General features: G+C 45.8%; 1 long non-coding RNA gene across 2 annotated transcripts in view; it reads left to right on the forward strand.

Moving 5' to 3' along the window:
* LOC137534542 (uncharacterized) overlaps window positions 1-27,627 on the forward strand; it is a 233,382-nt gene that overhangs the window by 44,203 nt on the left and 161,552 nt on the right. For both annotated transcript variants that reach the window (XR_011024368.1, XR_011024369.1), the window contains exons 2-4: window positions 2,224-2,388; window positions 17,931-18,015; window positions 18,630-18,711. This is a non-coding gene — a long non-coding RNA (uncharacterized lncRNA). The remainder of the gene's footprint in view (window positions 1-2,223; window positions 2,389-17,930; window positions 18,016-18,629; window positions 18,712-27,627) is intronic.

Raw genomic sequence — 27,627 nt, forward strand, 5'->3', positions numbered from 1 at the left:
AATGAATTTGTAACTGTAATTAAAATAGAAAATATGATAAAATGTTCTATTTCTCAGATAAGTCATTAAAAATAATGTATATATACAGTATATATACAGTAATAGCTGTGCTTAGTCCACAAAAATGAAATAAACCAATCAAAATTAGTTACTTGTGCTGCTTCAATAAAGCAGTCCCCGTATTTTTAAGGTCAGATATACATATCTGATTGTGACTGTATATATGATGTGTACACAGGAATCTCTTATATATACTAAATAACATCTATGCTGTAAGAATAAAGCCTGATGTGTAGCTGTGTCACTAATAGAGATGGTCAACGAGATGGAAATAATTCTGCATTGATGCTGATTTATGCAAATGTATGCACTCCCTTTGCTGATGAAATCAAATAATGTGATATGTTATTAAAATTTGGATTGGTGACTACAAATTAAAGGGTAACTGAGACGGATGAAAAGTAATTTTTTATACATACCTGGGGCTTCCTCCAGCCCCTTTCAGGCTAATCAGTCCCTCGCTGTCCTCCACCACCCGGATCTTCTGCTATGAGTCCTGGTAATTCAGCCAGTCAGCGCTGTCCGGCCGCATGCCGCTCCCACAGCCAGGAACATTCTGCACCTGCGCAATAGTGCTGCACAGGTGTAGTATGCTCCTGGCGGCGGAGTGTGTGCATGCGCACTACGCAGACCCGGATTTACATCACAGGAGCTTATAGGCACAGATGTCCTGGCACCCTAAACTTTGCCCTCCAGAAACCCAAAAAACCCCGGTGAACCCCATCGCAAGTGTGCTGGATGACCCAGCTGTGACTTCTCCCTCACCAGTCATAGGTAGCTACAGGTGTCCCTTAGCATTAGGTAGCCAGCTAGTGGTGCCCCGACTGAAGGGAGATCTTGTCAGTGGAATGTCGAGAGCCAAGTGACTAAACCCTTATTTAAGCACTGCTCAGTACTCTGCATAGGGAAGGAGGGAGGTGCTAGGGGAGTGGAGTGAGCCGCCCCTCCATCATCAGGTGCCTGTAGGCACATGCCTACAGTGCCTTATGGTAAATCCAGCCCTGGCACTACGCCTGACTGGCTCAAGTACCTGGACTCATAGCAGAAGATCCAGGTGGTGGAGGAGGACAACGAGGGACTGATTATCCTGAAGGCGGCTGGAGGAAGCCCCAGGTATGTATAAAACTTTAATTTCATCTGTCTCAGGTTTACTTTGTTACACAGTAGTACTATACTCTACATATGCACTCCCCACAGAGCTGCAGGGAATCCACTGAGAATGCTGTGCACATTGAACACAGAGGTGTTGTCTGTTTACAATCTCCTCATTCCCCTGCAGAGTACCTGCACATCATTCTTACATGTACCCACACTTACATTGCCTAGGGCCTGATAGATGTTCTTTGTTCCGGTTTGTACCTTTTACAAGTACTCTTACCAAGGACTAGTTTTAGTCTAAAGGGAATAAATATAGTAGTCTACACATCCTTCTCACTTCAGTTGTCTTGTAAAATTCCTAAGCGTTGGCAGTTAAGAGACAAATTTCATGTTACACACTTTTAATCAACAAAATTGTAATATGCAAATTAGAGGAGTCGGAGTCGTGGAGTCGGAGTCGGTGGAATCCTAAACTGAGGAGTCGGAGTCGGTGGATTTTTGGACCGACTCCACAGCCCTGGTTATAACGATCTGTGTTTTAGGTTTAATCGATATATACAATATTGTGCATTTAAACATTTGTACTACCACGTCTATGGGCCTTCCTTCTGCCTCATTTTTTGCTTAATATGCGTATATAGCAGCGGGATAAACGCGCAACCACCCCTTTAATCATTTGCATATTCAAGCCTCGTAATGGTGGCCTGAGGAGGCTCTAGTTACGCATGCGCAAACCCTTTTTCGTCACAGCGGGGATTGGGAGGAGCAACGCTCCCGTGCTTTTAAATCACCAGGCGTCCTGGGGTTAGCCACGCCCCTGATGAGTCACGCGTCGGTGATGAAACGCGTAGGGAGGAGCTAGCGCCCGCAGGACGATCTGGACACATTACAGCGGCGTTTTTTTTGCGGAGGATACCCAGCGAGCCTATCCGGAGAGGCACGGGGGAGAGCCCGTATAAACACTCTACGCGCTGTCATTATCTCATGTTTGTGAGTATTATTTTATGGAATAAAGTATACTTTTACCTAACGGAATTACGCTATATGAGGCTCATTTCATTTGAGGTGGGCATCACACCAGAAACACACTATAAGGAGGAACCAGCTCGGAAGCTTTACGAAGGAGTGCTGGCTGGAGTGGGGAGACCCAGAAGCTGAGATTGGGCAGTCGGCCATAAGAGGGGCTATGAGCGTTTGTTTGACCAGTCTCGCAGTGGTCATACGATTTGGGTGAGTGCGGCCCCTAAGGGGGATTTTCCTTGGTTTCTTCCTCTGATGAATGTTGATGAACTTTGCAAATAAAGTGGAGCGCTATCTATCTATAAACTAAAGACTGTGCAGGGGGTACTTGCTGGACCTCAATAGAGCGCATACACACGGGAGGGGCTAGACCATAAGTGAAGAAAGGACTGAATTTATTACTTATTTCTTGTGTTGCATATTTGTATCAAACTTGTTACTTGTGTGAAAACTGCAGCGCTGTACATTATACGCATAGAGATGTATTATTTTAAGAAAAAAATGGAAAAAACTAATTTCTCAGTTTTTAGCCATTATAATTTTAATCTTCCTATTAAAATGGATTTCTAATAAAATAATTCTCAGCAAAATGTACACCCAAAGAAAGCCTAAATGGTGGCGGAAAAAACAAGATATAGATCATTTTGTTGTCATAAGCAGAAATAAAGTTATTGGCGAATGAATGGGAGGTGAAAGTTGCTCAGATGCATAAGGTGAAACAACACTGAAGGCTGATGCGGTTGCTCTCGCTATTTTCTCTTTCTTTGGAGAGGCTGCATTCTTGAGAGCAGTTGGTCTGCACTGTCTCAAATTACATTGGGGGGGGAGTGAAGGTTCCTTGAACCAACTCTCTCATTCAATCTCTGAATAGGACATTCTTATGACATGCATATAATCGACTTGACTTATCAACTGCTAAATAGATGACTTGATTGTTTAACCCTTAAACGCGAAGGCTCCCCCTGGGCCGCGTAATGCCAATCGGCGTTAAGTCCTAGGGGCGTGTTTTGCAGGAGATCACGCGCGCCAATGCTCTGCTCTGTGATCACCGATTGGAGAATGTTAGATGGCGTCTATTTACATTGTACAGCGCTGCAATCTACAACAGCAATGTACTGGGGGCTCGGCTGTCCCCCTGGGAGGCTCAGGAGCGATCGGCTGTCATAGGCTGGTTGGGGAGGGAGGGGGAAAAAATAGGTAATTTTATTAGAAAACAAATAAACAAATTAAAAAAAAAATAAACATTGTGGGAGTGATCAGAGCCCACCAACAGATCTCTGTTGGTGGGCAGAAAATGGGGGGGAATCACTTGTGTGCTGAGTTGTAGGGCCCTGCAACAAGCCCATACAGCTGCAGTGGCCTGAATTGTAAAAAATAGCCTGCTCACTAAAGGGGTGTAAGCCTAAGGTCCTGAAGTGGTTAATTGATATGAATCCTTAATCATTAAGTAATAACAGTTTATCAAACACATTTATATATTTTTTAATTATCACTCTAATCCAGGGGTGCCTTATACGTCGTTCGCGATCTACCGGTAGATCGCGACCGACTGTTGGGTAGATCGCGGCCGACTGCTGGGTAGCTGGCTTCCCGGGTGCGTCCCAGCAAAAGTTGCTCCCAGTAGCTCTATTATCGTGGCAGTGTGGCCGCATCTCATCACATTCTGCTGCCGCTGCTCTCGGCCACTCAGGGAAGGGATGGGGAGCGGAGACGCGAGGCTGAAGGGGAGAGGCCCTCCCCTTTCCCTTCAGCTACGCATCTCCCCTCCCCATCCCTTTCCTAATTGGCCGAGAGCAGTGCAGGCAGCAGAAAGTGATGGGACGCTTGCTATCCATATCGCCCGCCAGACTGAATTCCCACACTCTTGGTTGCCGGTCTGGAGGAGCAGCATATACCACTGCTGGAGCTCGGTAAGTGATTACTTTGCACCTACTTTTAGCTACCTATGCTGGGCACCTACTTTAAGCTACCTATGCTGGGCACCTACTTTAAGCTACCTATGCTGGGCACCTACTTTTAGCTACCTATGCTGGGCAGGGCTGTGGAGTCGGTACAAAAATCTTCCGACTCCAACTCTGACTCCTCAGTTTCTGAAACCACGACTCCGACTCCAACTCCGACTACCCAAAATTGCTCAGACTCCGACTCCTCGACTCCCACTCCTTAGTCTAATACTTAACAGGGCTGTGGATTTTGTACAAAAATTATGCGACTCCGACTCCTGACTCCGACTCCTCAGTTTCTGAAACCACGACTCCGACTCCAAATCCGACCCCGGGTGCCCAAAATTGCCCCGACTCTGACTCCTCGACTCCGACTCCACAGCCCTGATGCTGGGCTTGTTTACATGACGTCACGTAGGCTAAAAGTAGGTCTTTTAGCTGCCTATGCTGTTAGCTTCCTATGCTGGGCACCTACTTTTAGCTACCAATGCTGGGCACCTACACTTAACTACCTATGCTGGGCACCTACACTTAGCTACCTATGCTGGGCACCTACACTTAGCTACCTATGCTGGGCACCCTGCCAGCTGCTGACACTTTAAAATTCAGGAGGGGCGAGCAGGAAGGGGGAGGACCAAGATGAGAGAAGGGGGGGAGACGTCCCCCCTTCCCATCGGTGTGCCCACCATTCCCCCTTCACTGCGCTGCCGCCCCTCCTCCTCAAAGCGCTCTGTCCATGCCCGAGTGCCAGAATGGTCAGTCCGCCCCTGTGCACGCACCCACCACAACACAGCTGGATGGATGAATCCGTCCAGATTTTCACTAAGCAGCTCCTGCTAGACGGATTTATCCATCCACATAGCAGGAACTGGTTAAAAAAAAAATAAGGCCTGAAAACCAAAACAGACATAATAAGATATTTTTCACACTAACCTCTTCTTAAAAATATCCCCACAAAAATTTTTGCAGCATGTCCCCTCCCCTTAACCATTTAAGTCTTATGGGGGTAGAAGCTACGCCCAGAAGGCCATGTGCGATCCCGTGGCCGATCGCACGGATTCACGTGCGCTCCTGGCCGTGGATCGTTAGCCCAGGAATCAATTAATAGGGACATGGTGCCCGATGAGTGTTTCCTCTCCCCGGCTGAAAAAGCGACCGCTTCTTTCGGTAGCCTCGCTTTTTCTGTCTCTTACGTCCCCCTACGTCACTCTAAGCGTACGTGTGCTTAGAGTGACGTCATGTAAACAAAACAAAAAGTAAAACTACATCTACGTGTTAAAAAAAAAAAAAAAACCACATATTTAAGTAAAAAAAAATTACTATTTACATCCCACCTTCCCAAAAATACCCAAATAAAATGTTTAATAAAAAAAAAACATATCAATAAAAAAAACAAATATTTACCTAAGAGTCTAAACTTTTTAAATATCAATGTAAAGATTAAATATTTCTATTTTTTTTTTTTTTATAAATTTGTAAATAGTGATGGATGCTAACTTACTTGGCGAAAATAAATTGATTCTGATTCTGATTCTGATTCTGATTAGGCAAATGCAATACGTGTGTTTTAATTATGGAGGCATATATTATTTTAAAACTATAATGGCCGAAAACTGAGAAATAATGATTTTTTTCCGTTTTTTTTCTCTTATTCTTCCTGTTAAAATGCATTTACAGTAAGGTAGCTCTTAGCAAAGTGTACCACCCGAAGAAAGCCTAATTGGTGGTGGAAAAAACAAGATGTAGATCAGTTCATTGTGATAAGTAGTGATAAAGTTATAGGCTAATGAATGGGAGGTGAACATTGCTCGGATGCATAAAGTGAAAACGACTGAAGGTTGAAGTGGTTAAAAAATATTATTAGAGTTTTGTGCATATGCCTGGGCCCCATTGCCACCTAAGGGCTAGTTCACACTGCATGATTGCAAAATAGTTCTGCATGTCCACTCAGTGGCTGCCCATACAGTTTTCTGGGGCTGTTCACAGTACTGTGTTATAGCTGATTGCATTATTCTAACCAGCTGCCAGTGGCGTAGCAATAGGGGTTGCAGAGGTAGCCACTGCATCGGGGCTCTTGGGCCAGAGGGGCCCCGTAGGGCCCTCCCTCACCTGCAGTATTAGCTCTCTATTGGTCCTGTGCTGGTAATAATCACTTCTATAGATGCTTTGAATAGTGGTAATTATTAACAAACTGTTCCCCATCCCCTACCTGCACCTCAGACACTGTAGCTGCCCTTGGCAGGTTTTGGTGCGCCATATCAATTGTTATGTATAAAGTGTTGGGGGGGGGGGGGGGGCATGCATAACTTGCAACGGGGCCCCTAGCTCCTAAGCTACACCACTGCTAGCTGCTTATTATTGATTTATAAAGTGGCAACATATTCCATGCCGCTGTACAAAGTAGGAAAACAAACACGAGATACATAATGATACAGACACTGATATACAGTGGGTTGCAAAAGTATTCGGCCCCCTTGAAGTTTTCCACATTTTGTCACATTACTGCCACAAACATGCATCAATTTTATTGGAATTCCACGTGAAAGACCAATACAAAGTGGTGTACATGTGAGAAGTGGAACGAAAATCATACATCATTCCAAACATTTTTTACAAATAAATAACTGCAAAGTGGGGTGTGCATAATTATTCGGCCCCCTGAGTCAATACTTTGTAGAACCAGCTTTTGCTGCAATTACAGCTGCCAGTCTTTTAGGGTATGTCTCTACCAGCTTTGCACATCTAGAGACTGAAATCCTTGCCCATTCTTCTTTGCAAAACAGCTCCAGCTAGGGTATGTCTCTACCAGCTTTGCACATCTAGAGACTGAAATCCTTGCCCATTCTTCTTTGCAAAACAGCTCCAGCTCAGTCAGATTAGATGGACAGCGTTCGTGAACAGCAGTTTTCAGATCTTGCCACAGATTCTCGATTGGATTTAGATCTGGACTTTGACTGGGCCATTCTAACACATAGATATGTTTTGGTTTTAAACCATTCCATTGTTGCCCTGGCTTTATGTTTAGGGGCATTGTCCTGCTGGAAGGTGAACCTCTGCCCCTGTCTCAGGTCTTTTGCAGTCTCCAAGAGGTTTTCTTGCAAGTTTGCCCTGTATTTGGCTCCATCCATCTTCCCATCACCTCTGACCAGCTTTCCTGTCCCTGCTGAAGAGATGTACCCCCCGAGCATGATGCTGCCACCACCATATTTGACAGCGGGGATGGTGTGTTCAGAGTGATGTGCAGTGTTAGTTTTCTGCCACACATAGCGTTTTGCATTTTGGCCAAAAAGTTCCATTTTGGTCTCATCTGACCAGAGCACCTTCTTCCAAATGGTTGCTGTGTACCCCCCCCCCCCCATGGCTTGTGGCCAGGGGCTTAGCAATAGGGGTTGCAGAGGTTGCGACCGCATCGGGGCCCTTGGGCCAGAGGGGCCCCAAAGGGCCCTCCCTCAACTACAGTATTAGCTATCTATTGGTCCTGTACTCATATTAATCACTTGTTTAGATACTTTGAATAGTGGTAATCAATAATCATAAACAAACTGCTCCCCATTCCCTCCTTGCACCTCTGACACTGTAGTTGCCACAGCAGGTTTTGGTGCGCCGTATCAATTGTTATGTGTAGAGTGCTTGGGGGGGCCCATTGTAAAACTTGCATCAGGGCCCACAGGTCCTTAGCTACGCCATTGCTTGTGGCAAACTGCAAATGGGACTTCTTATGCTTTCTGTTAACAATGCCTTTCTTCTTGCCACACTTCTATAAAGGGCAGGCCAACTTTGTACAGTGCATGACTAATAGTCCTATGGACATAGTCTCCCACCTGAGCTGTAGATCTCTGCAGCTCGTCCAGAGTCACCATGGGCCTCTTGACTGCATTTCTGATCAGCGCTCTCCTTGTTCGGCCTGTGAGTTTAGGTGGACGGCCTTGTCTTGTTAGGTTTACAGTTGTGCCATACTCCTTCCATTTCTGAATGATCGCTTGAACAGTGCTCCGTGGGATGTTCAAGGCTTTGGAAATCTTTTTGTAGCCTAAGCCTGCTTTAAATTTCTCAATAACTTGATCCCTGACCTGTCTTGTGTGTTCTTTGGACTTCATGGGGTTGTTGCTCCCAAGATTCTCTTAGACCGAACACGCTAATAGCAGCGCAAGTTAATTTGGGCGCGGCTATTCAGACAATGTATTTATCAGCTACATTAGTTGTTCATGGTGCAGACTGCATGATATGGGCGCAGGTCACGGCTATGCCTGCAATCGGCTATTTATGATACCGCTGAAACTTTTTACAAAGCACTGCCAGCCAGCTTCCGCTATGTGTCATTACCTAAAAGTAACAATTTACAATGCACTTCGGCCAAATGAATAGTAAGTGCTGTAATAGCGGCTTTAAGTTTTAAACTATGGCACATGGCTGCTCTGCACTATGCCGATATTTAAACCCTGCTTCTTCTGCCAGCACTATAGACATTCCCCGATTAGTTACCCAGCCAGCCAGCGTCTATGCCGATATCTAAACCCCTGCTTTGTATGCCACCTCTGCAGTTAAATAATCCCCTCTGCTCCCGCTGTATAAGTACTGCCCATAATGCTCCAACAATGGCACATGACTGCGCTATGCTGATTTGACGTCTGGACAGCTTGGCCCTTACAATAAATAACGTTTTAGGAAGTTATGTACTGCATCCTTCCTCTATACACTGCTCAGTGCCTCTCCTACCTGGTTTTCTCCCAACTCTGCACTGCCTTTTCTATCAGCACTTCACAATTCATAGTGCAGCTGCAGAGTTATGTGGGAGACACTCGTGACATTTTAGCACAGCCTATAGAAATGCAGCACAGACTTTGCAAAGCACTGACTAAACTAATACAGAACTGTATATAAATATACAATTAAAAAAATAGTGCATACTGCATTTTTATTGGCTAAAATGTCAGGAGTGTCCCATATAACATAATTTTACAGTACACAATATCAGCTAGTGTTTTATATCTATTTTATTTCATACATAAGTGACATATAGAGACACCACAATCTTCTCAGATGCAATCATAAATATATTTAGACTTTTTTTCAAAAAGCAGTAAAAAAATAATCATGATCATCAGTTTTTAACCTATACACGATAAATAGCGTTTTATATGAACTTTATAGGCGTCACTGTGCTCCACTTTTCACAGCACTCATTGCTGTAATGGATATGATCCTGGTTTTAGTAATACCTTATCACTGTAATGATCCTCTGAAAATTGGAGAGGGAGAGAGGGAGGGAGATAGAGAGAGAGGGAGGGAGAGGGATGGAGGGAGAGAGAGAGGGAGGGCGAGAGAGAGGGAGGGAGAGAGAGAGAGAGAGAGGGAGGGAGGGAGGGAGAGAGGGGGGGGGGAGGAAGAGAGAGAGAGGGGGAGAGAGGAAGAGAGAGAGAGAGAGAGGGAGGGAGAGAGGGAGAGAGAGGGGGGGGAGAGGAAGAGAGAGGGGGGGGGGGGAGAGGAAGAGAGAGAGAGGGAGGGAGAGGGATGGAGGGAGAGAGAGGGGGAGGGAGAGAGCGAGAGGGAGGGAGGGAGAGAGAGGGAGGGAGAGAGAGAGAGGGAGGGAGAGAGAGAGAGGGAGGGAGAGAGAGAGAGAGGGAGGGAGAGAGAGAGGGAGGGAGAGAGAGAGAGGGAGGGAGAGAGAGAGGGGGGGAGAGGGAGAGAGAGAGGGGGAGAGAGGAAGAGAAAGAGAGAGAGAGGGAGGGAGATAGAGAGACGGAGAAAGGGAAAGAGAGAGAGGGGGGGGGGAGAGAGAGAGAGACGGAGAAAGGGAAAGAGAGAGAGGGGGGGGGGGGGGGAGAGAGAGAGAGAGACGGAGAAAGGGAAAGAGAGAGAGGGGGGGGGGAGAGAGAGAGAGACGGAGAAAGGGACTGAGAGAGAGGGGGGGGGGGAGAGAGAGAGAGACGGAGAAAGGGAGAGGGAGACGGAGAGAGAGATTATATTACTACTGATGGGGCTGCTCAAAGTGTCACGACTGTTTGAAGCTCAGAGAAATCGGCTACAGCTAAATAGCATGTTATTTGTGCACAGTATGTAGGGCACTGGAATAAGTGTGGCTATGAGCGGGTCACAGCTGCAGTAGTCTACTGTATGTACAGCCTGCACACAGTGTGTAAGGCACAGGAGTAAGTGTGGCTATGAGTGGCCGCAGCTCACATACCTGCTGTGGCTTTGTGCAGCAGTTGCTTGCCAGGTTGTAGCCACTGTAACTCTGCCCAGCTGCCTACCAGCTTATAGCCTCTGCCGCTCTCTGCAGAAATTTTTGCTTTCCATACCCATCTTGTAGTGTTTAGACACACAGTTATGTGACGTGCAGTAGTTGATTTGGGTGCATCAGTAATCCGTTCACCTTGCTGCCAAGCATTTGCAATCAAAGCTTATCCAATGCCAATGAATTGTGCAACTGAATGAATTACTAAATTGTAGTTGTTTATATGCTAAAGTTGACTGTTTACTCCACAAAGATACATTATATATAATAACTGGTATACATACACAACACGTATTAGCTGGATCAGAATCAATATACACCTGCTATAGCAGCAGCCCTGCCTTCCGTACTTCAGGTTTCTCTGCTTGCATATGTTATTGACATTCCTGTATTGAATACATTATCAAAATGTACTTTAAGTAAACTATGGCTACAGTACTGTTACAGTTAATTACTCCATCATCTACATTTGTATCGCGTTGGTTTGTATCAGCTAAATGTGTCTCTCAACAGCATATTTTTTCCCTGAAGTGAGAGCTGAACTTCCCTAGTGCATCTAAATTGAACATTACCAATATTTCACTATCGGATATACCTCACCCCCGAATGAACAGATGCCTCCTATTAAATGTAGGTGCCCATATTACTGCTCCCCTGAATGGAAATCCTATGAACAGGTGTGGGCACAAGCAGCCTCTGCTCACTGCTACCTTATGGGCAGTAATCTGCCCTGCTGGCTCTTTTGCTTTGCGGCTCTCTGTACAGCCGCTGCTGACTCCATTTGCTCACCCTCGAACACTCAATGGCGGATGTATTAGGTGCTGGGATAGAGGGGAGGAAAACTGCATTTTTGGGGTGCTCTGGAATAAGCTGAAGAGTTACATTTTGGCTCCACACGCCTTTTGGCAACTGCTTTCTCCCTCAGTTAGCTCCACTACAGCATGAGTTATCGGCTCAAGTGAGCCCATTTTACTTAGATGCTGCATTCCTCCAGTAAGCCCCTACATCTGGGGCAGAGGAAGACCTGCGCATCCGCTGGTCCCCTCCCCACTCTAGCTATACTGAGTATAGCAGAGCCAAAAGCATCTTTGAATTTTGGTTCAAAGACTCACCATTGGTCTATTAACAGACTAATGGGGATCCACCTGATCCCCATTGGTCTGTTAATAGACCAATGGGGAGCTTTTGAGCCAAAATTCAAAGATGCTTTTGGCTCTGCTATACTCAGTATAGCAGAGCTGCATCTATCTCCTCTCCCTCAGCGGCTTTCCGCAATCCATCCTGCACACTGTACCTATCTCCCCCACCTACACTTGCACCCTGGAGCACCCATAGCACGCATCAGGGTGCTCCAGGGTGCTAGTGTAAGAGGGAAAGATAGGTACAGTGTGCGGGAAGGACAGCGGAAAGCCGCGGAGGGGTGCCATTATTTTACGGGTGCTGCTAGTCTGATCTACCTATTTAGTGTTTATATTTATAGTCCAGCATTCCAGCAGAGGACGGCCAACACAGATAGGGGTTTAACCTGATTAGCGTCACTAGGGGAACTCAGATGATGGACATAATCTGATTTGGAAAGTAGCCAGTCAAAATTTGCAAATAAAATTATTTGCCCGTTATAATTCGGCTATAGACAAAATAAACGGCTGTCCACTCTTACCGTATATAAAACACTTTTTTAAGACGCACTGTTTTTTAATAAACTAATTTATTACTTTAAGAAGCAATACAGCAACACTCAGTTGATTATTTTAATTCGGCTGCAGAACCGCTGCACACATGATAGTAAGTGCAAGAATACATCGGCTGCTATTGGAAATGTACTTTGGAAACACATTATTGCAAACACAAACAGCCGCTCATTCTAATACATAACCGCTAAATAATTGTAACAACATATATACATATAGCCGCTATATAAAAAGCACGATAATCGCGCCCAATTCAATAAGCGGCTATTTCAAATGTACGCCTCTTAGACAACCTCTGAGGCCCTCACAGAGCAGCTGTATTTGCACTGACATTAGATTACACACAGGTGTACTCTATTTAGTCATTAGCACTCATCAGGCAATATCTATTGGCAACTGACTGCACTCAGATCAAAGAGGGCCGAATAATTATGCACACACCACTTTGCAGTTATTTATTTGTAAAAAATGTTTGGAATCATGTATGATTTTCGAACCACTTCTCACATGTACACCACTTTGTATTGGTCTTTCACGTGGAATTCCAATAAAATTGATTCATGTTTGTGGCAGTAATATGACAAAATGTGGAAAACTTCAAGGGGGCCAAATACTTTTGCAACCCACTGTACATCAAATATGGACACTGGTACAAAATACAGAACTGGTGATTACAATGACAGATGTAGCATGATGAATAAAATGTAGGACATAGTGCAAGCTATAAAATGATAAACAAAATCCAAGACACAAAAGGTTGAGAGAGCCTTGCCTTTGTGTTACAATCTAAAGAATTGAAGTCTATGTCCAGTCTCCATTGCAGTTCACAACCATTGTAATGTGTGCGTATGCAACCTGCACAGTGTGAGTCCAGCCTAACTAAGACATAATAATTTTAATAATATTGTTGCTGCCATTCCCAGAGAGTGCAGCTGGCTGCTGGAAGGCAGAAGAAGAGCTGATGATGAGCTTCTCTTGTGCTGCACAGACTGTGGGATAAGTTTTGAATCAGGATGAAACTATTTCCTGGCTGACTTCCTCTTCCACAGTTAGCCAATAAATGGTATCATCCTGTGAAACATAACACAGTACAACACACACCAGTGCCACCCCCCTGATAGTGTCCCAGTTAGCTGAGCATCCTCTGTCTACTCACCAGTGGGCTGTGAGCTGCCTGTCTGCTCTCCTGGCCTCTCCAGCTCTTTTCCTGCAGATAGAATGTAACTTGTATCTGCTCCTTCCTGCTGGCACACCGTCACCATCACACTGCGCACTCCTCTCATCTCAGACCTGCACAGCAATATACTGCTCAGAGATGTATAACCTGTGGGGCCAGGCAGAGATCTGCACACACAGCCTGCTCTGTGATACACCAGAAGAGCCAGTGAGAGGGACAGGAAGCTCACTACACAGCAGCACTAGTGTGCACTGCCCCCTTCCACATTATCATGTACATTGCTGTCCCACTGAGCCCACCTATAGAACTGCAGCCCTGATTCACCCCCGAAGCCATAATGCACAATGAAGACCAAGAAAAGCCATGTGTCTTGAAAGAAGTGATCAGAGCTATGCTCCACCCAAATCCACACCCCCAGGTCCTAACAAATGCCCAGATAAACACACCACAGCCAAGAGCAAAGAGACTGTGGATAAATGGAGGAGTGAAATAAAAGTCAGAAAAGCTGACCATATACTGCAGTGGTGCTCACCGCCAGGTCGTGATCACGCTTACGCGTGGATTCACGACCATTTTGACGCATTCCGCCTCGGACACGAAAATCCGTGAATAGATTTTCAACCACGAAAATCTACTTCGGCTTTGCGTGAATGCGAACAGAAATCCGCATTCACGCTCGTGAAACCCGGCGCTGAAGTCGTGGTTTGCGGAAATGCGTCAAACTATGCGGAAGTGATACATTGCAGGCCAATCAGAGTGCCCCAGCCAGGCCCTAGCAACCAATCACAGGAGGGGAGCTATGCCCTCCCCTCCTGAATATAAAGCGGCGGCCATGATGGAAAAGCTCTGTCCTTGCTAGACTGTGGTGCTGAGAGGATTATCTCCAGGCCATTGTTGTTTGAGCAAGTGCATGAATTGTGTTAAAAACAAAGCGTTTTTTTTGCTAACACTGCTCTTATACTGTACACAGTTAGCTAGTCAGTGAGTGATTGCTGTAGTTAGTTGTAGTCAGTGTAGTGTAGTGGGAGTGTGGGAGTCTAGTGATTATTTAACTGTGTGTAGTGCAGGCAGGTTCAGTGCTGCAGTGTAGTCAGTGTAGTGGGAGTGGGGATTATCTGTGTGTAGTGCAGGCAGGCAGGTTAGTGCAACTGCAGTGTTCACTTGTATATTCCAGTGACAGTTATACACTTGTACTATTTGCAGGCAGCCAGTCACACCGCCGGCGCCGCCACTCTCTGCCAGCGCTGTTCATTTATTCTGTCAGTGACCTTGTGCCGTGCCCAGTGCCCACTGCTCGCTCGCTGGCATATGAGCATTTCATTACACAGTGTGACATCCTTGTGTGCCCACTGCATCCTTCAGTGACCTAGTTGTATATCCAGTGCCCACTGCTGTGCCCACTGCATTCATCAGTGACCTTGTACTGTGCCCATTGCATCCTTCAGTGACCTTGTACTGTGCCCACTGCATCCTTCAGTGACCTAGTTGTATATCCAGTGCCCACTGCTGTGCCCACTGCATCCTTCAGTGACCTTGTACAGTCGCTTCCCGCTGCTGCACTCTGCGTTCACACTGCCCGGGTCACCGGGTGCATTTAATTTTTTGGCCAGCACTATGACGCTGTGCTGCTACTACTAGCACCAGTATGTTGCCATGGTCCTTCTGTGCTGCTGCTGCTGCTGAACTGAACGCCCGCTTTGTCCTCCTCCTCCTCCTGACTCAGTCGCTACCACGGTACCACCAATGCACTCTGTCTGCGTTATCACGGCCCGGGTCACCCGGGTGCATTTAATTTTTTGGCCAGCACTATGACACTGTGCTACTACTACTACTACCACCAGTATGTTGCCATGGTCCTTCTGTGCTGCTGCTGCTGATCTGACCGCCCGCATTGTCCTCCTCCTCCTGACTCAGTCGCTTCCACCAATGTACTCTGTCTGCGTTCACACTGCCCGGGTCACCGGGTGCATTTAATTTTTTGGCCAGCACTATGACGCTGTGCTGCTACTACTAGCACCAGTATGTTGCCATGGTCCTTCTGTGCTGCTGAATTGACCGCCGGCATTGTCCTCCTCCTCCTGACTCACTCGCTTCCACCAATGTACTCTGTCTGCGTTCACACTGCCCGGGTCACCGGGTGCATTTAATTTTTTGGCCAGCACTATGACGCTGTGCTGCTACTACTACTACCAGTATGTTGCCGTGGTCCTTCTGTGCTGCTGAACTGACCGCCCGCATAGTCCTTCTCCTGACTCAGTCGCTACCACCACTGCACTCTGCGTTCACACTGCCCGTGTCCACTGACAACTCTGCTGCGATGTCATTGCTAATTGCTGCAAAAAAAAAAAAAAAAAAAAAAAATTACAAAAACCTCTCTGGGGCCTTTTTGGCGTCAGCCACTCATCCTCCTCCAGCGGTACCTTCGCCGCCAAGTGCCATTGGAACTCGCCTTCACCTCTTTGACTGCTTAACGCTTATATCCCTTTTTAAAACCACTTATTACCAATTAATAGCCCCATTTGAAGTGTTGATTTCACTTTAAAATCCATTTTCTCTAGAAAAAAAAAAATTTGGGGAATTTTTTATGTTGAAGTTATGTTGCCCCTTATCACCTCGATAATCCATGCAATTTGGGGGATTGTAGCATGTATGGGGGCTTTGTTATTAACGTTAAAAGAAAATCCGCCTCAGGGCGGGAATCCACGCGTGATTACGCCATTCACGGCAGAAAATCCGCGTGGTTGCGTGGACGCGAACGAAAATCCGCATGCGGCGGGGCCGAATGCGGATTTTTTTTTTGCAACCACGCGGATTTCCGAATTCGTGGATGAGGCACATCCGAGCATCCCGGATATACTGTACCAGTCTCTAAATAGAGAATATAAACTGGCCCAATGCTTGGAAAATCTCCACAACTCTCATAGAGGCAAATCCTGAGTGTCTACAGACTGATTACTCACAGCCTAGAAATCGAGTCTGAGAGACACAGACACACATGCAAACCCAGGCAGGGAGAATAGACTATGCCAATAGATATGCTGACCATGCGTCTCACTTTACCTGGGACAGGTCCCGGATTCAGGGTCCCCTGTCCCACGCTGGCTTGGGTCCCGGGAAACGTCCCCCTTTTTGATGCTGGACGTCCCAGACGCAGGAGTCTGTGACATCCGTGTCCCGTCCTCCGCCCTCCGCCGCCCTGATCCGCCCTGCTGCTACTGCTCCCTCCCTCCCTGTCTTCTGCCTGCATGGAATTGGCTAACTGTATTCCCGCCGCTGTTTGGCCCTGCCCCCCGCTGATTTATATGCGCGAGGACGTCGCTGAGGCGTCACACGCAGCACACAATCGACGAGGTGAAAGGAAAAGCTACGCGGAGCGAAGAGAACAACCGTCGGGCCGGTCCGGAGCAGACCAGCCCGGGCCGGAGCAGCAGCCGCCCGCATTGATATGGAGTGGATGGCACCTTCCTCCCTGCACACAGGTAGTTCGCCGGTGACAGCGGCCCGACGGACATTGTGACACTCTGACTTTTTCTATGCGAATCCTGATGCGACCCGCCTGCTACCACTGACCTGCCAATGATTGAAGGGGGGGGGAGAGGTAGAGAAAGACGGCAACTAGACGAGACGACTAGGTTCTCACCCCACCCCACTTGACAAAAATGTTGATAATTGGGGTGGGTGGGTGGTTGGGCCCTGCCTACTTGAAAAAACTGATGATATTCTCTTCCCCTTCACAATACCAATTGCCAACGATTGAGGGGGGAAAAGCCAAGACAGTGACTTCCCCGCCTACTTGACAAGTCAAATGCTGATGATTGAGGGGGTAAAAGAGAGCACTTGACAAAACAAACGTAAGCCCCATCTACACAATACGATTCTTTGTGTGATTTGATTACGATTCTATTTACGATCCGATTTAGGCCTCTTGCACACTGCAAGTGATTCCGATTCTGATTCCGCTTTTTAATCAGTTTTTACATCCGACTCAGATTCCGATTTGCAGTGTGCAGGGAGCAAACTGCAAATCGGAATCTGAATCTGATGTAAAAACTGATTAAAAAGCGGAATCTGAATCGGAATCACTTGCAGTGTGCAAGAGGCCTAAATCCGACATGTCTGATCGGTATTCGATTTGCCATTGTTTTGTCACGGACTGTCCTCAGAGAAGATCACAATCTAATCCTACCATAGTCATAGTCTAATGTCCTATCATATTATTATGTATTTATGTAGTGCTGACATCTTCTGCAGCACTTTACAGAGTACATAGTCATGTCACTGGCTGTCCTCAGAGGAGCTCACAATCGAATCCTACCATAGTCATAGTGTAATGTCCTACCATATTATTATTATGTATTTATGTAGTGCTGACATCTTCTACAGCACTTTACAGAGTACATAGTCATGTCATTGACTGTCATTATATGAGCTTATGATAGTCGTAGTTTGTCATACCATATTATTATTATGTATTTATGGCACTGACCTCTTCTTTGGTGCTGTACAGATCATAGTCATGTCACGGACTGTCCTCAGAGGAGCTCACAATCTAATCCCTACCATACTCATAAGCTAATCTTTTGCCATATAATTATGTAGTCATGTAGCACTGGCATCTTCTGCAGCATTTAAAGAGTACATAGTCATGTCACGGACTGTCCTCAGAAGAGCTCACAATCTAACCTCTAACACTGATTTCTCTGCAGCACTACATTCTACAGCAGCCACAGTATTTCGAAGCAACCCACAGGCTCTTGGAAACACTTAGATACAGCTGCCCAAAGACAGCAGGTGAGTAAATCTGTTTTACAGCAGTTCACAGTGTGTGGCCAATGTATTTATATACCACTGGCATTTTTTACAGCACTTTACTGTCATGGCATATTCTAATCCTTACCATAGTCTAATGTCCTACCATATTATTGTTATGTATTTATATAGCACTGACCTCTTCTGCAGCACTTTACAGAGTACATAATCATGTCACGGACTGTCCTCAGAGGAGCTCACAATCTAATCCTACCATAGTCAAAGTCTAATGTCCTACCATATTATTATGTATTTATGTAGTGCTGACATCTTCTGCAGCACTTTACAGAGTACATAGTCATGTCATTGACTGTCATTATATGAGCTTATGATAGTCTGTCCTACCATATTATTATGATGTATTTATGGCACTGACCTATTCTTCGGTGCTGTACAGATCATAGTCATGTCACGGACTGTCCTCAGAGGAGCTCACAATCTAATCACTACCATACTCATAAACTAATCTATTGCCATATAATTTTGTAGTCCTGTAGCACTGGCATCTTCTGCAGCATTTACAGAGTACATAGTCATGACACGGACTGTCCTCAGAAGAGCTCACAATCTAACCTCTAACACTGATTTCTCGGCAGCACTAACTTCTACAGCCACAGGATTTCGAAGCCAATCACAGGCTCTTGGCACCACTTAAATAAAGCTGCCTAAAGACAGAAGGTGAGGAAATCTGTTCTACAGCAGTTCACAGTATGTCTGGCCAATGTATTTATATACCACTGCAGTGTTCTCCAGAGAAATTTATTTACAGCCAGGTGGCATGAAAAAGTAGCCGGGTGAGGCGAGATGAGAGAATGCTGGGCCGGCGCTTCTCTGCACAAATCTGCTTACAGCAGAGGAGGAGGTGAGCCAATAACAGCCGGGTGCTCACCAAAACTAGCCGGGTTGAGCACCCGGGTAAAAGAGTATGGGGAGAACACTGCACTGGCATTTTCTACAGCACTTTACTGTTGTGGCATATTCTAATGCCTACCAGAGTCTAATGTCCTACCATATTATTATTATTATGTATTTATACAGCATTGACATCTCCTGCAGCACTTTACAGAGTACATAGTCATGTCACTGATTGTCCTCAGAGGAGCTCACAATCTAAACCTACAATAGTCATAGTCTAATGTCCTACCATATTATTACTATTATTATGTATTTATATAGCATGGATATCTTCTGCAGCACTGTACAGAGTACATAGTCATGTCACTGACTGTCCTCAGAGGAGCTCACAATCTAATCCTACCATACTCATAAAGCTAATGACTTGACATATAATTTTGTAGTCCTGTAGCACTGGCATCTTCTGCAGCATTTACAGAGTACATAGTCATGTCACGGACTGTCCTCAGAACAGCTCACAATCTAACCTGTAATGCTGGGGATACACGGGTCAATCCCGCTCGTCCGCGCGTGCGCGCGAATCGATTACCGCTCGTCCCCGCCGGCGCTCCTTATTAGCCTCTTGATTCCCTGCCATTGTCCGCAGGCGGGGATCGAGTGGGCGGGGGTCGAGCAGTTTGATCGGACCAGCTGAGTCTTATCAGCTGGCCGGATCAGCTGCTCGATACACGGTACAGAAAAGTACCGTGTATCCCCAGCATAACACTGATTTCTCTGCAGCACTACAGTCTACAGCCACCGGATTTTGAGGCAACACACAGGCTTAGCTAAAGCTGCACACAGACACCAGGTGAGTAAATCTGTTTTACAGGAGTTCACAGTATGTCTGGCCATATAATGTACTTATATACAGTATACTACTGGCATTTCCCATATGGAAACAAAATGTCTAGGAATAAAAAAAGGCCTCTATGGATGAATAGGAAGGTTAGAGATAAAATGAAGAAGAAAAAGAATGCATATAAGGGCCTAAAACGGGAGGGGACCGAGGCTTCATTAAACAATTATAAGGAGTGCAATAAAAATTGTAAAAAAGAAATTAGGCTGGCAAAGATCGAAGCTGAAGATCAAATCGCTAGGGATATCAAATCTAACCCAAAAAAGTTTTACAAGTACATCAACTCTAAAAAAAGAAAGGTTGACTGTATTGGACTCCTAAAGGATGAGGATGGGAACTCAATGGTGGATGACCAAGGTAAGGTAGAGTTATTAAATCCTTTTTTTGCTTCTGTCTTCACAAGGGAAGCATCACTGTTGCAAATTACAGATATTAAATACTTAACGCAGGAAGAAGTGAAGGCAAGACTAAATAAATTAAAAATAGACAAGGCACCTGGCCCGGATGGTATGCATCCTCGGGTCCTAAAGCCTCATCTACACGCTTAGATGAGGCGGCGATGTGGCTTATCAATCGAGCTGCTGATGCGGCTCGATTGGTAAGATCCAACAGGTCGGATCTTGCTACCGCCGATTCCCTGCTTGTTCCCCGCGAGGGGACAATGGCAGGGAATTGAGCGGAAGATAAGCGGCGCGGGGACGAGCGGGTATCGAATCCGGCGCACGCGCAGGCGAGCGGGGACGCAGCAGGGACGCGGATGAGGCAATCCGGCAGCTAATCGAGCCGCCGGATCAGAGCCTCATCTACGCGTGTAGATGAGGCTTAAGGGAATTAAGTTCAGTTATAGATGTTTATCTATCTTTTGTGACTCTCTTTCAACTGGCAGAGTCCCAGTGGATTGGCGTACAGCCCACGTTTTCCCATTATTTAAAGAGAGTCTGAAGCGAGAATAAATCTCGCTTCAGACCTCATAGATAGCAGGGGCATGTGTGCCCCTGCTAAACAGCCGCTATCGCGCCACTAAACGGGGGTCCCTTCACCCCCAACTCCCCCTCCGTGCAGCACATCCCCTCTTCCGCATTGGGGCAGGGCTAACCGCCGCAGCCCTGCCCCACGCGCGTCTGTCAGTGCGTATCTCCGCCTCTCCCCCGCCCCTCTCAGTCTTCCTTCACTGAGAGGGGCGGGGGAGAGGCGGCGATGCGCCGCTGATAGACGCGACTGGAGGCAGGGCTGCAGCCATTAGCCCTGCCTCCAGGAAGAAATAAATCACGACCAAGTCTACGACCAAGTATTGCGGGGGTGGTTTTGGGGGAGATGGGACCCCCGTTTAGCGGCGCGATAGTGGCGGTTTAGCAGGGGCACACATGCCCCTGCTAACTATGAGCTCTGAAGCGAGATTTATTCTCGCTTCAGAGTCTCTTTAAGAAGGGCAAAAAATCTGATCCAGAAAAGTATAGACTTCTAAGCTTAACATCAGTTGAATGAAAACTATTTGAGGGGTTACTAAGAGATACTATACATGACTTCATAGTAGAAAACAATCTTATTTCTCAGCATCAACATGGGTTTACTATAGACAGGTCCTGTTTGACTAACATGCTCAGCTTTTATGAGGTAGTGAACGCTAATGTGGATATTGGGAATGCTGTAGATGTGATATACTTGGACTTTGCAAAGGCCTTCAACACGGTTCCCCACAAAAGTCTAGTGCAAAAGTTGAGGATGCAAGGACTGGGGAAGAGTCTGTGTGCATGGATAGGGAACTGGCTAATGGACAGAAAACAAAGAGTAGTGGTCAATGGATCATACTCAAAATGGGAGACTGTTAGCAGTGGGGTCCCACAGGGGTCTGTACTGGGTCCAGTGCTCTTTAATTTATTTATTAATGACCTAGTAGATTCAGTAGTAAGCAATGTTGCTATTTTTGCAGATGATACAAAATTGTGGAGAATCATCAACTCTCAGGAAGATAGGACATATTGCAACAGGATCTGGATGGGGTGGCTATATGGGCACATAAATGGCAGATGAAATTAAATGTTGAAAAATGTAAAGTCATGCATTTTGGTCGTACCAATGGTCTAGCACCATACAAAATAAATGGGATACAGTTGGGGACATCAAACTTGGAGAAAGACTTAGGAGTACTCATCAAAAACAAGTTAAATAATCGCACTCAATGCCAAGCCGCTGCAGCTAAAGCTAACAAAATTTTGGGATGCATTAAAAGGGAAATAAAAACTAGAGATGCTAGCATAATATTGCTCCTGTTTAACTCTCTAGTAAGGCCACATCTGGAATATGGAATTCAGTTCTGGGCACCACATTACAGGAAAGATATTGCAGTTTTAGAGCAGGTACAGAGACGAGCAACAAAATTGATATATGGGATGGAAGGTCTCACTTACCAAGAAAGGTTAGATAAACTGGGTTTATTTAGTCTAGAGAAAAGACACCTTAGAGGGGATCTAATTAACATCTATAATTACATCAGAGGGCAATATAATAGCTTGACGGATGAGCTTTTTGTCCCTAGGCCCTCTCAAAGGACTAGAGGACATGATCTGTGCATGGAGGAAAAACGTTTTAAGCCATTTATTTAGGAAAGGGTTCTTTACAGTAAGAGTGATTAAGATGTGGAATGCATTGCCACAGGAAGTAGTTATGGCAAACTCTATACCTGCATTTAAAGGAGGCTTAGATGCTTTCCTTGCATTGAAAGACATCCATAGCTACAATTACTAGGTAATGCGTAATGATGTTGATCCAGGGATTTTATCTGATTGCCATCTGGAGTCGGGAAGGAATTTTTTTCCCTTTTGGGGCTAATTGGACCATGCCTTGTAAGAGTTTTTCGCCTTCCTCTGGATCAACAGGAATATGTGAGGGAGCAGGCTGGTGTTGTACTTTGTTCTCTGGTTGAACTCGATGGACGTATGTCTTTTTTCAACCCAAATAACTATGCAACTATATTTTTACTGCTGCTGTACGTTGTTACTTTTGCTTGATGAACAATGAAAATGTGATTTAATACTTGAAAATGTAGTATATAAGGTTTACCCCAGCTCAGAATTATACATATGATGCTATGGTTTTTGCTCATAATGGAAATGTTTCAACTTCATGTTAAAGTGGACCCAAATTAAAAATACAAGATTTCAGAAATAAAATCTATTTTCTAAATTATAATAATAAATAGCAGCCTTTTTTCAGTTGCATGATGACAAATATAAAATGTTTTACATTTATTGTAGGAAGCCCTCCCTTCCTTTCAAATTGCTGGACAAAATCCGGCAAACTGGTGGAGTAGGAGGTGTGCAGCAAAGGAGGAATTGCTAATGGCTGCCACCTGTATAACCCTAGTTATGAAAACAGAAGGGTGAAAAGCATGCACTGAAATGCTCATAGGTTTGAAGGAGTGTTTATTTATCTTTGTATGTGTTAAAGTGGTGCAACTAAATATTTTTAATTAAAAAAAATGTTTGGTTTGGGTCCGCTTTAACTGGGAATAGGGAATATTGAGCTATATTGAGGAAGTATGTGAGGAGGAAGGAGCTCAAGAAATGGTTATAAGAAATGTATTGGGACAACGCACAGCACACTGCTATGTTAAAGTTTTTGCTCTTTATGTAAAGTTAGGTAATGGAAGTATAAGTTATGTTGGGATTTCCTTCTTCCTTTTCGTCAAATAACTTTTTTTTTTTTTTGGGTGACTCAATAAAAAGGAGTTAAAGGTTGACATCAAACAAATGAGTATTACACTCCCTACCTAGTGCTGTAATTTCCTAGCTTTGGAAATGTGCAAATTTCTGGTCCCCTTAAAGGAGTCATCAGGCAATCTGACAAATGTAAAGCACGCATGCCTGCATGTAACTAACCTTTTTTGTAGCCTGATCACACCCTCCATTCCCCATCCAAATGTATCACTTACCTTCGGTAAGCCCCGGTCGCGGACCCGACCGCGAGGTCGGGCTCCCCAGGGACCCAGAACTACTGTGGCAATGCAGGCGCAGTGACTGCGGGATGCTGGCGCAGTGATCTCCTAATGCGTGCAGCTGTACGGCTGCGCACGCGTTGTAGAGTGCAGGAGGAGAGTTTGAGCTTGCCTATGTCACTCGCAAGCCAGACATGCCCACTCCTCCCAGCCCACTACTCCCAGCATACTCCCACAGCCGCCGCCTAGCCTGTATGCACGCTTCCAGCACAAATCATCCGTGCATGAGATGCGGAGGCTAAGACTTGATAGGATTAAGTGTCGAGTGACGTAGGTGCAAGTGACGTAGGAAAGCTCAAACCCTCCTCCAGCGCTCTACTACGCGTGCGCAGCCGTAATGGACGTATGGAAGCACGCAATCCACAATAACTTCCCCCTGCGTTCCAAATACAGAAACAGGGAAGTTTTGCTAGGCCAGTGAAAGTATTACTTCCAGGGCACGAAATACAAACGGCCCGATTTGCGGAGCTGGTGAAGCACCGTGGGGGGGGGGGAAAGCATGCGATCCAGCTTAGATTGGGCTACTGAACAGCGGCAAAACTTTGCTTGATGACTCCTTTAAAATATACCAGAGGTGATTAATGGAAAAGATTATATACATACCTGGGGCTTCCTCCAGCCCCATCTGCTTGGATTGCTCCTACACCGCCTTCCTCCACTGGGCGTTGCTACGAGAACCGGGCGCCAGTCTAGCGTAAGAAGTGTGCTGTTTGCGTATTCCTCCAGCAGCCATTGGAGAGATACGTAGAGGGCGCTCTTCTTCTGCGTAAGCTGGCTCTGATGACGTCAGTGACGGGACCCGGTTCCCGTAGCTGTGGGCAGCGGAGGACGGCGGAGTCGGAGGGATCTAGGCAGATGGGGCTGGAGGAAGCCCCAGGTATGTATAATCTTTTCCATGTAATCATCTGACTCCCTTTAAACTACCGCCAGTGTCTTCAGCCTGATATACACTTCCAATTATGATTGGCCAATCACTCACCTTTACCACCTCTGACCATCATACTACATGAAGGTGGTAAAATTGGCAGTGATTGACCAAACATCATTGACTGTGTGTACCAGGCTTTAGTGTCTAGTTATGTGTCATACATTTTTAAATGATACCCAAGGTGACATGAGATGTACATACACATGTATAGTTCCTATCACACAAATAACTAGGCTGTGTTCCCTTTTTTTTCATTTTTACATACTTCAATGAATGTGTAATTGAGCAAAAAATAAACAAAACAGTTAAAACTTAACGTAGATTTGAAACCTAGTGTTTCAGGTAGTCTCAATCATTGCCAACAATTCTATTGGTCAAAACACCCTGATAGCACTTTTTATGATTATCCTTGAGGATTTTTCTCTATCATACTGGACAGTTGCACATCAAATTTGTGCAGCTGATATTTTTTTGGAACCTTGTGCTTGTTTGCTACTACTGACTAAGGTGATTGTACCTTGTGGTTTGTTGCACAGTTATTTAATAAACTATTGAATTCAAATAAAACCACGCTTCTGGTTCTTTTTCGACTTTAGAATTTATGTACTGTATAAAGCCTTAATTGAAGTTTTAGGCATGAGTTTTAAAGGAGAGTAGTGTCCTGTAGTGAGAAGAATACGGAGGCTGCCATTTATTTCCTTAACAATACCAGTTGTCTGGGAGCTTTGCTGGTCTATTTGGCTGCAGTAGTGTCTGAATCACAACAGGAACAAGCATGCAGCTAATCTTGTCAGATCTGACAATGTCAAACACGCGATCGGCATATGCCTGTTCAGGGTCTATGGCTAACAGTAATAGAGGCGCAGGATAGTCAGACAACTGTTCAGGGCCGAGGCAGAGGCAAGAGAGGCTCCAGCCTCAGGGCGCAGTGTAGGAGGGGAGCACAACTCGTTCAGCTATCATTCCGCTATTGTGTTTGAAGCAGAGAGAAATAAGAAAAGGGGATACATGGAAGTGACTGCAAGTCACATAACTAGAGATTACAGTGTTGAGGGTGTTGGGGCACCTCATAGTCTAATAGCAATCAGTATGTGACGACTGAGGTGGGAGGGATTGGGGGGGGCGCACTTTGGTGTCTCAGCCTTGGGTGCTGGAGGACCATGTCCCGGCTCTGCAACTGTTGTTGTTTAAACCGTAGGAAATAAATATGGCAGCCCCCATATCCCTCTGGCTACAGTTCTCAAAGCTGAAAGTTTTGTAAAGACTATAGCATTTATTTGCCAAATCCCTGGATAAAAGTAAATTCGTGGCTGGATAGTGTAATAATTAGAGATGTAGCGAACGGTTCACCGGCGAACGGTTCCAGGCGAACTTTGGGGGTTCGCGTTCGCCCGGACCAAGCAAACTTTTGCGGAAGTTCGATTCGCCCCATAATGCACTATGAGGGTCAACTTTGACCCTCTGCATCACAGTCAGCAGGCACATTGTAGCCATTCAGGCTACACTAAGCCCTGGAGCCCCACCCCCCCTTATATAAGGCAGGCTCGCTGGCCATGACACTCACTCGTGTGCCTGCTGCAAATAGACAGACTAGGGACAGCTGCTGCAGACTTGTTCTCCTAGGGAAAGATTAGTTAGGCTCTTGGCTTGCTCCTGGCTGATTGTTATTGCTAAAATAGCACCCCTCAACAGCTCTTTTGAGAGATAATGTTTTCCAGATGTTTTTTTTTTTGTGTGTGTTGCTCACTGACATTATACAGCCCTATCTGTTGCAGCTGGACCTTGGTAATTGTTATTACTGGTTCAGCCAGGCCCTGCCTAACTATCTATACTGGGACACCTACCTATGCCTACCTAACTACTGGGGCACCTACTTACCTATACGGGGACACCTACCTGCCTACCTATACTAGGGGACCTACCTATGCCTACCTACCTATACTGGGTCTCCTACCTATGCCTAGCTAACTACTGGGGCACCTACCTATGTCTAGCTAACTACTGAGGCACCTACCTATGCCTACCTACCTATACTGGGTCTCTTACCTATGCCTAGCTAACTACTGGGTCTCCTACCTATGTCTAGCTAACTACTGAGGCACCTACCTATGTCTACCTACCTATACTGGGACTCCTACCTATGCCTAGCTAACTACTGGGACACCTACCTATGCCTATCTACCTATACTGGGACTCCTACCTATGCCTACCTACCTATATTGGGTCTCCTACCTATGCCTAGCTAACTACGGGGTCTCCTACCTATGTCTAGCTAACTACTGAGGCACCTACCTATGTCTACCTACCTATACTGGGACTCCTACCTATGCCTAGCTAACTACTGGGACACCTACCTATGCCTACCTACCTATACTGGGTCTCCTACCTATGCCTAGCTAACTACTGGGACACCTACCTATGCCCACCTACCTATACTGGGACTCCTACCTATGCCTAGCTAACTACTGGGACACCTACCTATGCCTATCTACCTATACTGGGACTCCTACCTATGCCTACCTACCTATACTGGGACTCCTACCTATGCCTACCTACATACAAGAAGATAATAAGGTCGTTGCTTCATTGTGGACAGACCAAATTTGATCAGCTGGACAGTCACTGTTGTTCTATCATTGAGCTACCACAGCCCGGCGACGATATGGGCTTGAAAACCGCCACGGCCTACACTCTCGCCATGGTGCGCACCAGTCCAGCACGGCCGTCACTACGCAAACAGCTGTTTGCGGTGCGTTACACAGTGAGTTTGGTGCGTCAGTGTGAAGCAGAACTCTAATTACACTCCCTGATTGATGTATACACATGCAAGATGTTTTTAAGCACTTTAGGCCTGCAATTTAGCATTCAATGTCATTTCTGCCCTTAAAACGCTGCTTTGCGTCACATCCAGATTTTTCC

The sequence above is a fragment of the Hyperolius riggenbachi genome, chromosome 10 (genome assembly GCF_040937935.1).
Source record: "Hyperolius riggenbachi isolate aHypRig1 chromosome 10, aHypRig1.pri, whole genome shotgun sequence".
NCBI lineage: Eukaryota > Metazoa > Chordata > Amphibia > Anura > Hyperoliidae > Hyperolius > Hyperolius riggenbachi.